This window comes from Phyllobates terribilis, unplaced genomic scaffold (assembly GCF_046119375.1).
Source record: "Phyllobates terribilis strain yellow unplaced genomic scaffold, ASM4611937v1 Scaffold_9__5_contigs__length_417890890, whole genome shotgun sequence".
Classification (NCBI taxonomy): domain Eukaryota; kingdom Metazoa; phylum Chordata; class Amphibia; order Anura; family Dendrobatidae; genus Phyllobates; species Phyllobates terribilis.
The window spans coordinates 81,802,977-81,820,085 of record NW_027362769.1 but is presented as its reverse complement, the minus strand read 5'-3'; the positions used below and the strand labels follow the sequence as shown (position 1 = coordinate 81,820,085).

Genomic DNA, 17,109 nt, shown 5'->3' with positions numbered 1-17,109 from the left:
CTTGTAGATTGTTTGTGCACCCTAGCGGGCAGGGTCCTCTCTCCTCTTGTACCATTCGGTGACCCCTTTTGACATGTAAAGCGCCATGAATAAATGTCGCTGTAATAGTAATAATAATTATTGTACTAGTACTCTGGGTCAATTGATGGCACTTTCCAGGTGTCTAACCCTAATTTGATGTGTTTTGGCAGCTTTTGGGCCCGTTTGAAGGTGTTGTGTATGCATTTTTTTTGTCCCCCATTGAATCCTATGGCGTTCGGAAATGTTCGACGAACATTTGACAAATAAATCAGCGAATATTGCAAATTCGGTGATCGTCAGCAGATGTGGCTGTTCTACCCGACAGCCGGTCACAACTGCGGGATCACACTGACATCTAACGGTGTAATCCCACAGAGCTCTGACCGGCGTTAATGCTCTACTACTTCTACACCAAATGTAATGGGACATACACCTTCCAAAAAGTTAAACTTAAATCTCATCAGTCCACAAAGTATTCTCCTAAAAGTCTTGACAATCTTCAAGATGTTTTCTGCCAAAACTGAGACGACCATTTATGTTCTTTTTGCTTAGCAGTGATTTTCGTCTTGGAACTTTGCCATGCATGAACACTGACCTTAACTGAGGCAAGTGAGTCCTGCAGATGTTTGGATGTTGTTAAAGGTAGTGTTGAGCCACCCCCATAGTGTTCGAGTTCGGTTCGGTTCGTCGAACACCCGTGTGTTCGCCGAACTGTTCGTCGAACTGTTCGTCGAACACCTTCGAACACCGTTAAAACCAATGGCAGGCAAACAAAAACACATAGAAACACATAGAAAACACCTTCAAAGGTGTCCAAAAGCTGACAAACTGCTCAGAAGACATAACTAACACATGGAAAAGTGACAAGTGCATATAGTCATGCGAAAAGAAAAGAGGTGGAGGAGTAAAAGGAGGGGGAGACACAGATATAGGCATGTCATGCCCTTCTAAAATCCAAAAAGTGAGAAGCCGACACGGCCAGTCCGTTCCTGCCCGTGCCACCTCCGTGTCGCCGGGTTTGTGCCAGAGCCGCGGTGGACCCTGACGGCCAGCCCTCCTCTCCCAAAACTGGTGCCTGTCCGCTGGTGGGTCGAGCGAGCCCCCCTGTGGTGGAGGCAGCTCTAAGCTTTTTAATTTAAATTGTCTCTCTAATTTGAATGAATACACTTTAAATCCTTTTACAAGGATATATTGGAGGGCAAGTCTCATGCCAGCAGCCGCGTAATTCCAGCTCCAGTAGCGTCCACTAAAGCTGCTGCAGTTAAAAAGCTTTTATAAGGATCGAGCTCGGCTGTCCACCGTAAGGCATCCTACCGCCAGTCCCAGCCCCTATGCCTTGGGGTGCCTCCTGATGCTCTTCACTGAGTATCCCGTGGTCCCGAAGCATTTCCTTTGAAAAAATTAAGTGTCCAAACTACAGGTGGTGTAGCTTGCTTAACAGCCGGGATAATCTGCTGACTAGCAGACACTGCTACTAGGCACAAAGTATTTCCTGGGCTAGATGCAGTTAAAAATTTGTAATTAGATACTCTCGTTGGATGCTGAGAAAGCATTCCATAGAGTCTCCTGGCACGCCATATATTATTCTCTTAAAAAGCTTGGGGTAGGGGTCTAGGGGACCCTTTTATAGCCAAAATCACAGCCCTGTATCTCAATACGTCATCTAGGCCGAAGATAAATGGAACTGTAGCACCCTGAGGGCTCGGTTGCTACAGAGGTATTGCACCTCACCCAGAGGTGTGATATCTCACTCTCAGGTAAGGATGGAGTGTGGATCAGGACCCGACACCTGCATGCATTACACCACATTGCCGTGGGGCAGGGCGACCAATATGCCCCTGAGATGGGCACGACAGTCCCTGTCCCTGGCTGGAGTGGGGGGAGGGAACACTGAGGAAGGGGAACCCTGTAGTGCAGGAGCAGGGAGGAAGCAGTTCCTGGGTGCATTGAGAAGGGAGTATAAAAGGTGGGCACTATCTTAGTTCAGTGCAGAGAAGTCTGAGCAGAAGTGACAGGGAGCAGGGGCTCTGCATGAGCTCTGCTCCGGAGGCGGGCCTAGTAACAGAGGCCCAGGCCTGGAAGAGGGAGAAGGAAGGAAGAGGAGCGGAGAAGGCTCCAGGAACGAGGAACGAAGGGATCCCAGGGGTGCGGACGGGCGAGTCGCCACCGCACGCCGGAATCCACCAGCGTGGAGGGGTCAGGCCAAAGGGGGAGACAGGTCCCCGAAACTAGTGGAGGCGGGAAACGACCCTCAGCTAGAAACCGGAGGCTGTGACATTTTATGTGGCGCAGCCCCTCGCTACACCCGCTAGGAAGGCACCACATAGGGTCAGGGAAACTGGCGCCAAGTTTACCAAGAGGAAGCCCGAGGCAGCCGGACAGAAGGGTTGGTAAGAAAGGCCAGACAAAGGACACACAAAGGGGGTCCTGTGAAGCGCTCCAAAGTTATCTGGGAGTTGTCTGAGCCCCTCACCTGGTGAGCACAGTATGACGTGGGCCGCTGTTACCTGCAGAAGTGGTCTGGATAATAAGAACTGTGAGTAAAGGCCCTGGACTGCATCACTGACTCCGTGTCGTTACTGCTGCTGCCCTGCACCATCACCCCCATCCTCCGCATACACTGCCCTGAGGCTATACTCCTCCGGTGGGGAGTTATGCTATGCTCTGCTGCACCCACAACACCAGCCTCAGCGGTCTGCCCTGCAGCGGCGGTTCACTCTGACCGCAATCCACGGCTGGCGTAGTCAGACATTTAAACATCAAAACCCACATAAATAGTTCCGCCACTGGTTTGACCGCCCTGAGCCACGGAACTGGGTCGCCGCCACGGAGACTACAACCACCAGCATCCACCAAAAAGGGTCCGGCTCCGGGTGTCCCAAGGCCCAGGGGGCGCGTCAGAACATTTTCATCACCTTTTATAATCACCAATGGGACAAGGCAGGGATGTCCTCTGTCCCCTCTCTTATACATCCTAGTGACGGAACACCTGCTCTCATCAATTCGCCATAACCCCAATATTAGGTGGATTGAGGTGGGAGGCACCGAGTACAAGTGCTCTCTATTTGCTGATGATGTCCTAGTATATATCACTCAATCACATATATCCATCCCTGCTGTTATGGCTGAAATAGATCACTTTGTTACATGGTCAAATTTTAAAATCAATGCAGCGAAGTCTGAGGCCCTCGATGTCTCCCTCCCCAAATCTATACAGGATTCAATCCAGTCCAACTTTCCCTTTGCCTGGCCCTCACAGGGTATCAAATACTTAGGAATTCCTATTCATAGAGACCTCTCCCGTCTATGTTATCTTAATTTTGGGCCCTTTATTGAACAACTCCATACAGACCACGGTTGGCAAGTTAGAACTGTAAGATTCACTACGTGAACCACTGGTGTTTTGTGGAAAAGCACATGTACACTGTGTTCCAAATTATTATGCAAAAAGTGTTTAGGAGTGATAAGGGAAGAATTTGTTTGTTTGTCAGTTAAACTCATTGATGGTGATGTGTGTCAGGGCTCTTTATATCACTGTAAGCAATTGCAGACACCTGTGCTAATTAGTTTGGCAGGTGTGTCCAGAGAAAGGCAAGACTACTTAAGAAGGCTGTCCCACATTATTAAGCAGCCTACATTTTCTGCCAAAATGGGAAAGAAAAAGGATGTGTCGGCTGCTGAGAAGCAACAAATTGTGGAGTGTTTAGGTCAAGGCATGACTACAATCAACATTGTGCGATGATCAGGATGAAGTGTCTTGGCAATCAAGAAGTATGTAGCTGATTCACAGTACACACGTGTGCGTGCTGATAAGGGCAAATTGAGGACTCTTTCCTACAGGCAATTACGTCAGGTTAAAAGAGCAGCGGCAAAAAAGCCTTGTCATAGCAGCAGACAAGTTTTTGAAGCTGCTGGTGCCTCCAACGTCAACCGAACAACAAGATGCAGGGTCCTTCAGAGGTTTGCAGCTGTGCGTACGCCATCCTGTCGACCTCCTCTATCCACTGCACACAAGCAGAAATGGCTCCAGTGGGCCAAACATTACATGAAGACTGATTTCAAAACTGTTTTGTTCACGGATGAGTGCCGTGCAATGCTCGATGGTCCAGATGAATGGAGTGGAGGAAGGCTGGTTGATGGACACCCCACGCAAACACGGCTACAGCGCCAACAAGGAGGAGGTGGAGTAATGTTTTGGGCTGTAATCATGGGGAGAGAGGTTGTCGGCCCCTTTAGGATCCATTAAGGGGTAAAGATGAACTCCATAATGTATGTGGAGTTTCTCAAACAGCACTTCCTGCCATGGTTCAAGAAGAAGAACCGTGTATTCCACAGCAAGATCATTTTCATCCATGATAATGCACCGCCTCATGCTGCACATAACACATCTGCATCTCTGGCTGATATGGGCATAAAAGGGGACAAACTTATGGTGTGACCCCCATGCTCCCCTGACCTCTACTCCATTCACAACCTCTCGAGCATGATCAAAAGGAGTGTCTATGATGGCGGGAGGCAGTTTACATCTAAGCAACAGCTCTGGGAGGGTATTCTGTCCTCATGCAAAACAATTGAAGCAGAAACCATCCAAAACCTGACAAATTCAATGGACGAAAGAGTTCAGAAGCTCCTTTCGAACAAGGGGTCCTATGTGCAAATGTAACATCACCTAGAATAAAGTTTTGAGTTGAAAACTGTTTGATTTCAGTTTCTAATAACCTGCTAATGCTTATAATTTCAAAAATGACCATTTTTTTGGTCTTTATTAAAATGAAAAGGTTGATCGAAGAGTGTGGGGGATCTAAGAGTGTGGCAACCCAGTAGTCAAGATTACTTCGAATTCTGACAATCTGAGGGTCATGTTGCAGGTAGTGCAGCAAGAAGGCACTCATGTATCTTGCTCATCCAGGAGCACCAAGTCTCTGTTGTGTTGGTGGCGAGGTAACAATCATGCTTCCTTCCTCTGTCCTCTCCCCCCAACCTCGCACAACAGAAATGTGATCAAGGTCTCCCTCATCTGATGAGTCTTCCATCAGTTCGTCTTCCACTTCTTCCTGGGCTCCTGCACCTTCCTCACTAGTTTGGCTGCTACCATGCGCCCTGGTAATACCGTCTCCCCCACCCTCACATGCCTGCCGCCTTGGTGCTGCCGACCGTCTGCACCTTGCAGATGTTAGCCCTTCCGCATACAACTCCTCCTCCTCTACTTCCTCCACCTTCTCTTGTGCCACCACCTGACTCCGAATTCTGTTTAACATGTGCTCCAGCATGTAAATCACCGGAATAGTCATGCTGATAATGGCATCGTCAGCACTAAACATCTTCGTCGCCATTTCAAAACTGTGCAGAAGGGTGCATAGGTCCCTGATCTGAGACCACACCACCAGCGTGATTTGCTCCACCCCTGGATCTCGTTGGCCCAGGCTATACGTCAGAACGTATTGCACCAGGGCTTGTCGGCGCTGCCACAGTCGCTGCAACATGTGCAGAGTTGAATTCCACCAGGTAGGCACATCGCATTTTAGCCGGTGAAGTGGCAGGCCCAACGACTTCTGTAGAGATGTAAGTCGCTGAGCTGCGGGATGCGAACGGCGGAAGTGAGCACACAGCGACCGTGCCCTCTGCAGAAGGCCATCTAGTCCAGGATAGTGGGCTAAAAATTGCTGGACAACCAGGTTCAACACGTGAGCCATACAACGCACGTGTGTGACATTGCCCTGGTGAAGGGCCGCACCCAGGTTTGCAGCATTGTCGCACATGGCCTTCCCTGGTTTCAGGTCCAGTGGAGACAACCATTCATGAAATTGGTTCTCCAGAGCTGACCACAACTCCTCAGCTGTGTGACTCACATTTCCCAGACATTTCAAAGTAAAAACCACCTGTTGACGTTGAGCCCTACTGCCACCATAGTAAGGAGGTGTGCAGGATCCCTTCAGCGCAGTTAGAAAGCTTGTGGCATGAGCAGACAGGCTTTGGGTGCAGGTGGAGGACCGAGAGGAGGTTGAGGAGGCAGAAGCAGTGGAGGAACTTTGAGATAAAGAGGATTGACGCACACCTCGTGGGGACGGCAAGACTTGGACAGCAGCCCGTAGTCCTGCTGTCACCATAGTTACCCAGTGCCCAGTCAGCGACATGTAACGCCCCTGTCCATGCCTACTCGTCCAAGTGTCTGTGGTGAACTGCACCCTGTCACACACAGAGTTTCTCAAAGAAGCGGTGATGTTGTGTGCGACATGCTGGTGGAGCGCAGGCACACCTTTCTTTGAGAAGTAGTGCCGACTGGGCATCTGGTACTGGGGCACTGCGACGGACATAAGGTCTCGAAAATCCTCTGTGTCCACCAGGCGGAAAGGCAGCATTTCTGTAGCCAAGAGCTTGCAGATAGTGAAATTCAACCTCTTAGCTTTCTCATGGCTAGGAGGAAATGGTCTTTTACTTGTCCACATCTGAGGGACCGAGGGCTGGCTGTTGTGCTTAGACGGGGTTGATAAGGTTGTCCCCGGTCTGTGAGGAAGATGCAGGCGGACATGTTAGGTTGCCTTGATCCAAAGGTGGTGCTATCGATGTCGGACAGCGCTCAACACCAGCTGGTGTTACCACCTCCAAAGAAAATGATGACCTGCCAATCACGCTGGCTGTAGCGGGTAAAGAGGTGGCAGGTCTGCGTCCCAAAACAGGTGTGACTGCTGTCCCCCCAGTCACAGAGGATGAAGAGGCCGCGGATGCACAAGATGTGGCAGACGGTGGTTGGCCCGGCCGGCTAAGCCGCTTTGTAGCACAGTGAGCTTCCCACTGCAACTTATGCTTCATGTCCATGTGCCCGTTCATGCATGAAGTACTCAAACTATGTATTTTTTGGCCTCTACTTAGCTTTTGCTGACAAATGTTACAGATAACAAGAGTTGGGTCATCTTTATCGATCTGAAAAAATGCCCAGGCTATGCAAGGCTTAGCACCCATGCGACCTGAAGAGCCACCAAGACTTGTGGTGAGAGGCAGAGTTGTGTTTGAGGATGCAGTTGTTGACGTGCTTCCAGTACTACGTCTCTGTCCAGGAAGGCGCAACCTGACCTCGTCGTCACTAGCATTCTCCTCCACCTCCTCTGCTGACCTCATCGACTGGCTGACTGTGGGTTGACAGTAAGTGGGATCTCCAACCTCATCATCATCACCCTGTGGGTTATCACACCCGTCGTCCTCAGAGCCAACATGTTCCTGCCCTGACAAAAAACTAAAGTTGTCGCTCCAATCAGGTATTTGAGTCTCATCATCGTCTTCCTCATTGTCTCCACCAACAGGAGTTACAGTTTGGGAATGAGGGTCTACATTATGGTCAGAACCTTCTGCGTCTGGTCCTGGATCCGACTCATAAAGAATCTGGGCATCAGTGCAGATCATTTCCTCGTCTGGATTCACAGAAGCACTGGAGCCGACCTCTGATTCCCAGGCTATAGTATAAGTAAACAGCTCTGCAGACTCAACCATCTGTTCTACCTCATACTCAGACGGGCAGCTGGAGATCTGGGAGCTGTGAGGAAGCAAGTGCGATTGGGGTGACACCTCTGAGGACTGGAGTATTTGTGATGTTGAAGTTGATGTGGAGGAGAGCCCACTTAAAGGAGCACTTGATATCCGTTGAAGCACCTGCTGTTTTTGTGCCTCATCTGGAATTTGTAGCGATTGGCGTGGCCGTAAGAAAGGGATCTTATCACATTGTCCGCTAAAAGAAGTAGACATTTTAGTTTGGCTGGAAGATGGTCTTTCTTCTGCAGATGCTACTGTTGCTTTAACACCTACCCCATGGACACAACCTTTTTTCCCCTTCCCAACACGCCTATTCCCCTTTCCACCAGCAGCAGGCCTTTTTCCACTCATTTTGGTGGTTAACTAATTCACAACTCTGGAGTTGTTTGCACAAAAAAACAATGGATGGGAAGCAAGCAGAGCTGAGTGGCCAAACTGTGGTATTAGGCCAAAACTATTGGCTGGGTTAGATGCAGAAAAAAATCATATTCAATTTGCAACCTGATGGAGGTCAGTATAGATGGACTAATAGACCAAGTCCCACACACTGCTAGAAGCCCAAATATTTTTTCAGAGCTAGATGCAGAAAAAAATTATATTCAATTTGCAACCTGATGGAGTTCAGTATAGATGGACTATCAGAACAAGTCCCACACACTGCTAGAAGCCCAAATATTTTTTCAGAGCTAGATGCAGAAAAAAATTATATTCAATTTGCAACCTGATGGAGGTCAGAATAGATGGACTAATAGAACAAGTCCCACACACTGCTAGTGTGGCACCCCAGGGGTCTGGTTTCCACAGTAACGGCAATGTTATGTCTGAGAGCAGGTGGGAGGTCTCTTGGTCAGGAATCCTATGCATGCCACACCTCCTGCCCAGTCCTGGGAGGGGAAGAACTTCCCCTAGATAAACCTGGGGCTGAGGCAGGGTTAGGGAGTTGAGAGGGAGAGTTCAGCCAGGAGGGCTGACAGGGAGCTGTGGCTCCGGCTGGGCCCAGCTCCTGGGCCATGCCAGAAGTAGAGAAGAGAAGCAGCATAGGAAGAAACAACAGGAGCTCTGTGGGAGCAGTGTTACAAAGAGTCAGGGGCTGGCAGCTGCAGAGCTCGCCCTGACTGAGAAGATTTCTTACCGGACCCGGAGTCCGAGGCTGTGGGGACTAACTCCTACCCAGCAGCAGAATCCGTCAGGCAGGGGATTTCAGGTCCTCTGGCCAAGAAACCCGAAGGCACGGTCACACGCATGGGACCAGCACCGCCGTCGTGGAGCGGAAGCTACTAGAAGGCCCCGAGTCACCGGCCATACGGGTGAGCACCACACGGTACACTCAGGGACGTGGGCTACTTATAATCGCTTCTAGCAAGGTAGCCAGAAGAGTATCGTTAGTTTGGGAGGCCTACAACTCCGCCTGGCCAGGGGAGATCCCATCTGCTCAAGGACTGACCAGGCCCCAATCGCTAGCCAGTACTCCGGGAGGGTCTATCGTTGTCACCAGTAAAGACCCTGAACTACACCGTACCGTCTCTGAGTGGTTCCTGCTACCCCCATCATCCACATCGGCTGCCCTGAGGCCATACCCCTCCCGTTGGGGGTTATACCATCCCCGCTGCACCATCCTTCCACCGGCCTCAGCGGTCTGCTCTGCAGCGGCAGCTCCAAAGCTGCATTCAACGGGTGGCGTAGTCATCCAACATCTACCGCTGATACAGCGCCACTTAGTCTGACTCCCTGGGCACTGACCGGATCACCGCCACGAGACTTCAACCCTCAAGAGATCCGGCTCCGGGTAAGCTCCCGCATGCGCAACGCAGCGCGACACAGGCCCAGGGGCGCGTCACTAGGAACCCAAATATTTTTTCAGAGCTAGATGCAGAAAAAAATTATATTCAATTTGCAACCTGATGGAGGTCAGTATAGATGGACTAATAGACCAAGTCCCACACACTGCTAGAAGCCCAAATATTTTTTCAGAGCTAGATGCAGAAAAAAATTATATTCAATTTGCAACCTGATGGAGGTCAGTATAGATGGACTATTAGAACAAGTCCCACACACTGCTAGAAGCCCAAATATTTTTTCAGAGCTAGATGCAGAAAAAAATTATATTCAATTTGCAACCTGATGGAGGTCAGTATAGATGGACTAATAGAACAAGTCCCACACACTGCTAGAAGCCCAAATATTTTTTCAGAGCTAGATGCAGAAAAAAATTATATTCAATTTGCAACCTGATGGAGGTCAGTATAGATGGACTAATAGACCAAGTCCCACACACTGCTAGAAGCCCAAATATTTTTTCAGAGCTAGATGCAGAAAAAAATTATATTCAATTTGCAACCTGATGAAGGTCAGTATAGATGGACTATTAGAACAAGTCCCACACACTGCTAGAAGCCCAAATATTTTTTCAGAGCTAGATGCAGAAAAAAATTATATTCAATTTGCAACCTGATGGAGGTCAGTATAGATGGACTAATAGACCAAGTCCCACACACTGCTAGAAGCCCAAATATTTTTTCAGAGCTAGATGCAGAAAAAAATTATATTCAATTTGCAACCTGATGGAGGTCAGTATAGATGGACTATTAGAACAAGTCCCACACACTGCTAGAAGCCCAAATATTTTTTCAGAGCTAGATGCAGAAAAAAATTATATTCAATTTGCAACCTGATGGAGGTCAGTATAGATGGACTAATAGAACAAGTCCCACACACTGCTAGAAGCCCAAATATTTTTTCAGAGCTAGATGCAGAAAAAAATTATATTCAATTTGCAACCTGATGGAGGTCAGTATAGATGGACTAATAGACCAAGTCCCACACACTGCTAGAAGCCCAAATATTTTTTCAGAGCTAGATGCAGATAAAAATTATTTTTAATTTGCAACCTGATGGAGGTCAGTATAGATGGACTAATATAACAAGTCCCACACACTGCTAGAAGCCCAAATATTTTTTCAGAGCTAGATGCAGATAAAAATTGTATTCAATTTGCAACCTGATGGAGGTCAGTATAGATGGACTAATAGAATGATGCTATGCCCAAAAGGTTTTACTTCACTAGGTGCAGTAAAAAAATTGGTATTCTATACACAGGTGGTGTAGCTTGCAACACAGATAGGCTACTCCACTGACTAACACACTCTGCAATAGGCCAAAAAGGATTAGCCTTGCTAGATTTAGCCTAATGCTGTGAAAAAAACTTGCACAGCACTGGCTCAGACCTGCCTGGCAAAAACTGATAGGAACTGATGTAACTTAGTCCTGAAAAGGACTGCAATTACAATTAGTCTTTACTCCCAACCTATCTATTTAAGAGCACAGACCTGCCTGATAAAAGTCGTAGGAAATGCTGTAACCTAGTCCTTAAAAGGACTGCAATCACAACTATTCCCTACTCCCAAGCTATCTGTAGATTTGTGCCAAAATTGGCTTGAAATTAACAAGGTATAGCGCACACAGCAACAGTGGTGCCGTCTAACACGCAGCTGCAGCAGTGAGAAAATGGTGGCGACGGGGAAAATGGCTGGGTCTTATAGGGCAAGGACATGTGACATACACTGCCAATGACACATGCCCTTGCTTGTGTGAAAAAAAGCACTTTGCTCCGTGTGTGCGCTGCTGATAGGCTGACAGATTGCACCTCCCCACTGTAAATGCGGGAAAGAGAAAAAAAATTGGAGATCTTCATTATTCCTGCAGAGGTCCATCCTCTGCCCCTCCCCACGCCCCGCTGTACACTCAAACTGCGTATTAACAATAATTTTCATCATTACTGAGAAAAAATCCAGTTATGATTTTGGTGCACGAACAGTTATCGAACATAACCTCGAACAGCCGAATTTTTTTCAAATCGTTCGTGTTCGCCGAACGGCTCGAACACCGCCCAAAACAGCTCGAATTTGAGATTGGCGAACAGTTCGAGTCGAACAATGCTCATCTCTAGTTAAAGGTCTTTTGTGACCTCTTGCATGAGTCGTCGCTATGCTCTTAGGGTAATTTTGGTCGGCCTGCCACTCCTTGGAAGGTTCACCACTGTTCTATGTTTTCGCCATTTGTGGATAATGGCTCTCATTGTGGTTCACTGGAGTCCCACATTTTTAGAAAATGGCTTTATAACCTTTTTCCAGACTGATTGTTCTCAATTACTTTGTTTCTCATTTATTCCTGAATTTCTTTGGATCGCAGCATGAGGTCTGGCTTTTGAGGATCTTTTGGTCTACTTCACTTTGTTAGTCAGATCCTATTTAAGTTATTTCTTGATTGAGAGCAGGTGTTGCAGTAATCAGGCTTGTGTGTGGCTAGGGAAGTTGAACTCAGCTTCCTAAAGATGTGATTAAACCTCAGTTAATTTATGTTTTAAGGTGGGGGGTATAGTTTTTCAGACAGCGCCCTGTAGGTATGGATTTCTTCTTCCCTTAATAATAAAGGCCTTCCTTTAAAAACTGCATCTTGTGTTTACTTGTGTTATCTTTGTCTAATATTTAAATTAGTATTGTGATCTGAAACATTTAAGTGTGACAAACATGTAAAAGCATAAGAAATCAGGAAGGGGGCACACACTTTTTCACACCACTGTGGGTAGATATTGCATGTTAGCCCATGTATGTATGTAATCAGGGGTGAATTAAGAGTAGCCAGGGCTCTGGGCAGTTTAGAAGGTGTGGGCCCCTCCACTCAGGTACCTGATGTATCATGTGACCTGTCACTTTATCCCTTTTTGATAGATCATATGATAGGTCATGTGAGTAAGGCTGTATGCCCACTATGCGTTTTTTAAGCGTTTCCGCAGCGGCAATTCCACTGCAGAAACGCTTAAAAAACGCTTGGTAGAAGGTCTGCTATATTCCCCAATGATAATCCGCATGTGCTGTGCATATGCTGCGGAAATTTCCGCTGCAGAGTATTATTGCGGAAAAATCCGCAGCACTAGCAATTATTTTGCAGAATCGTGGCGTTTTGCGGAATCGTGGACCGCATGACATCCGCATCACTACATGTGCACATGCCTATATCATGCGGATATTAAGCGATTCAATGTGCGGATGATACCCGGGTTTGGAGAAAAGGAGACTCTCCTCCAGACCCGGGTACCATAGTACCTGTAAAAAAAAGAATAAAAATAAAAAATATACATTATACTCACCTTCTGATGGCCCCCGGTGTCCTTATCCGATCCATCCTGGCTTGCCGGCAGCTCACGATGGTCTAAAAGGACCTGCCATGACGTCATTTAGTCATGCGACGTCAGCGGTCGTGTGACCCGTCACATGACTAAATGATGGCATAGCAGGTCCTTTTAGACCGCAGCGAGCTGCCAGCAAGCCAGGACAGACCGGATAAGGACACCGGGGGCCATCAGAAGGTAAGTATAATATTTATTTTTTATTTTTTACCATTCTTTTACGGTCACACTATATAAATCCACGCTGTTTGCATGGATTTATATAGTGTGACCAAGTTGTCAAGCACTTTCCAAGTGATGCTAAAATCGATTGGAAAGCGCTTGACAACCCGCATGCGGAAATGCATGTGAAAAACGCTTCACTTCTGCTTGTCACTCGCAGGAAAAACGCATGTAAAATCCGCATGCGTTTTTTCTGGCAGGGAGATGCAGAAACGCTCAGGAAAATACCGGAGCATTTCTGCATCGTGGGCATATAGCCTAACACACAGGTGCTCTGGTGCAGATCTGTAGATGGAAAAAGATAGATAGTAGTGTGCATAACGCACTGCGCAAATGTTTCCCTTGTATACAGCACTATACATAGCACAGCACTATACAAAATAGAGCAGGGGGGGGGATTCATTTTCCCGAGGGGCCACATGAGAGACCGTGACTGTTGTGGAGGCCGAACCAATAGGCTGAAATTAATTCTGCTCAATATTAATATTAACTTATTAATTATAATAATTTTAATTTAATTGCATGACTTAATATTGAGCACAATTAATTATGCGAACATCCCCCTATATACAGTATGAGTCCCCACATAGCTCCCTATATACAGTAAAAGCCCCCACATAGCTTCCTATATCCAGTATCGGCCTCCATATAGCTCCCAATATACAATTTGAGGCCGCACGCAGCTCCCTATATACACTGTGAGGCCACACACCGCTCCCTATATACACTGTGAGGCCACACGCAGCTCCCTATATACACTGTGAGGCCACCCACAGCTCCCTATATACACTGTGAGGCCACACGCAGCTCCCTATATACAGTGTAAGGCCACACGCAGCTCCCTATATACAGTGTGAGGCCACACGCAGCTCCCTATATTCACTGTGAGGCCGCACGCCGCTCCCTATATGTACACACACACATATATACATGCACATACGCACGCACATGTGGCGCCCCTGAGGGTTCAGTCGCCACAGAGGTACTGCTTCTCACCCAGAGGTGTGGTATCCCACTCTCAGGTAAGGATAGAGTGCTGACTGGGACCCTAACACCTGCATCCAACACATCCACTTCAGAAGGGCAGGGCGAGATTGCTCCTAAGGGAGAGCACAGTCCCTGGTCCCTGGCTGGAGTGGAGGGAACCAAGTGAGGGGGAACCATGTAGTGGGTGTGGGTGGAGGATGTAGTTCAGGGGAGCACATGAAAGAAGCTGTATAAAAAGGGGAGCCTTCTTAGAAAGACAAGTCAGTCAGAGGAGGAAAGTGAGGGGAGCAGAGGCTCAGCAGGAGCTCTGCTCCAGAGGCGGGCCTAGCTAGTGAGGCCCAAGTCTGAAGAGAGAGAGAGAGGAGCGGGAGGAAGGCTCCAGAAGGAAAGAAGGGATCCCAGGGGTACAGGAAGTGCTGGAGGCCACCCGTACGCCGGAATCTGCCAGGCGGTGGAGGGATCAAGCCGCAGAGGGGACCGGCCCCTTAACTAGTGGAGAACAACAAGGCTCAGCTAGAAACCGGAGGCTGCTGTACTTGCAAGGTGCAGTGGCCACATCCACAATTATATCGCCGAGAAGGTGGCCACAGAGGGTCCAGGGGACTGCATGTCGCCCGACAAGACCCGAGGTTACCGGATTGGGACACTGATTGCGAGGCACAGGGCAGGAGGGTGAGAGCCAGCGCAGGAAGATGACTGAGAAAGGCACACAGAAAGGGGTCCAGTTAAGTGCTCCTGAATTATCTGGGGGATTGCTGAGCCCCTGCTTGGTGAACGCAGCGCGACGTGGGAGGCTGTACCTGTACAGTGCAACCTGAAGGATTTAAGAACTGTGAGTAAGCTTGAAAGACTGCACCCCACTGTCTCTGTGATTATTGTCTGCGCCATCACCCCCTGCACTACAACGCCAAGCATAACCCATAACATCTACACTGCCCTGGACCTAAGCTCTACCTGTGGAGAGCCACACCATCCCTGCTGCAGTAACATCAGCTCCAGAGGACCTGCTCCGCAGTGGCGGCTCCCTTAGCCGCATACCACAGGTGGCGTCACGAACTTTGTACATAAATCCCCTGTAAATATTCCCCTTTTGAATGACCACCCTGGGTCACGGACCTGGTCACCGCCACTGTGACATCTCCCCTAGCAACGACCGGCCCGGCACCGAGTACCCCCCCGGAGCCCCGGGCCCTGGGCGGTAGCCCAGATTACCCACATTATAATCCGCCTATGTATGTAATATACATCAAATCCCACCACATGTATGGTGCTACAGTGTGGTTGCAGAGGGGGGAGGAGGGGAGACAATAGGGATGTCCAGTCAATTGCTGAAAAACATGTTCAGTTAGGGATAAACCTTAGCCAGTGGGTGGGGAATAATACAAAAGACTTATTTCATTTTCTCTCACATGAAACTGGACACTTCCTCTTGGCTGCTGAACTTAAAACCCCAAGAGACATGTGACCTCTCTCTTATTCCACCGGCAGCATGGCGAACACATTGGTCTAAGTATCCTCCCCTGTAACACCTTACTTACTGGGCCAAGCGTATCCTTGCATGTTAGGCGGGAGGGCTGCTATTATTATTAGGTAATTGTGGGTTTGAATGTGTGATATTGTTTTGGTATTATTGTATTACTGTTGTAGCATCAATATATGTGTATGTATATTTATACACATTTATAGTCGCCAGCTTGGGTATAAATATGTATGCAATACACTGTAGACTTGTGTGAAATAAATATTGTCTTGGTCAGTTAGTAAATAGAATAAGGAACAGATAATGTTAAGGCATTACTAAATTGTATATTAATTGTTACTAGTCAAAGCTGACATTAATAATTAATATCGGACCTTAATAGCTGTGTAAGGCTATGTGCCCACGATGCAGAAATGAAGCAGAAATTTCTGCATATCCGTTGCCAGAAAAACGCATGCGTTTTTTATGTGCGTTTTTGACGCCTTTTTTCATGCGGATTTTACATGCGTTTTTGAAAGCTTATTTCAAGCGTTTTTGAACACAAATAAAGTTAGTGAAAAAAAAAGTGAAACTGCTGATGTAATTTCCTAGTTCAACCCCTCTTCACCATTTTGTTTTTTGTAATAGACAGGATGCCACATGAACTGCAGCCCCTGCGTCTCAGCAGACCATGCATGCACCTTTTGCTGCTGACTGCCATAAATCTCCTGCACTACTACAGTGAGCAGGTAATAAATTTAAAGTAGATGGTCTTTTGTGTTACACTATTTTTATGTAGTGTGTACTAACCTATTATTATTCCATAGGAGTGCTTAAGGAGGAGAAGAAGACCCAAAATGATGTGGGTGCACCCTATCTTGCAGGAGAGGGCGGACAAGGGCCACTTCAATGTTCTTTACCAGGATTGAAGAAGGTAAGATATATGGGAAAAAAGTATATTATCAACCGTGTGTACCATTTTTTTTTTTAAGGAGTTTTTGTTAGTATGCTATGTTACAAAATTATATTTTAATCCGTGTGTATTTTATTTATTTTTTGTTTCTGTTTAATAAAGTTTTCCAGAAAAAATTCAGCAGATTTGCCGTCTGACCATTGCTGCGTTTGATCGGCTGCTAAGCCTTATTTCTCCTGACCTGGACTACAGTGACACCACAATGCGAAGGGCCATCTCTGCTGAGGAAAGGCTGCTCATCACCTTGCGGTAAGTCGAATGTTTCCGTATAAATATATTTTGTTTTTTATTTTTAGATATAAACAACATATGCTGCCACGGCCAGATTAATTATTGTGTCCGTATTTGCACATTATTATTGTATCAAATTGGAGAAAAAACCACGTGCTGAACTATAAAGAGAAAGTTTTAAAATAGAAACACCTCACCAATTCTGCATTTATCATCCACTCCTGGTTTTGAATCACACTGTTGACGGAATACTGACTGTATGGCCGGTTTCACATGTACAGATATCTCCAGCACCTTAACAAAAAAGTTCCAGAGATATCTGTTCCCCGTGTACCCGTGTGTGTTTTCCGTGTTGTAGTTGTGTGTGTTACGTGTGATGCACCTGGATCACATGGACAGACTTCTGGAAGCTAGCACTATAATTGCTAATCCCAGGAGTCGGTGCTGAACGCTGCCCTCATCATGGTTCTATGCTGGCGCTGTGATCTGCACCAGCAGGGACCATGA

At 47.4% G+C, this 17,109-nt stretch overlaps 1 long non-coding RNA gene across 1 annotated transcript in view; it reads left to right on the top strand.

Moving 5' to 3' along the window:
• Positions 1-17,109, top strand: part of LOC141161607 (uncharacterized) — a 145,546-nt gene that overhangs the window by 126,904 nt on the left and 1,533 nt on the right. The window contains exons 2-4 of the long non-coding RNA XR_012250656.1: positions 16,047-16,147; positions 16,226-16,332; positions 16,474-16,620. This is a non-coding gene — a long non-coding RNA (uncharacterized lncRNA). The remainder of the gene's footprint in view (positions 1-16,046; positions 16,148-16,225; positions 16,333-16,473; positions 16,621-17,109) is intronic.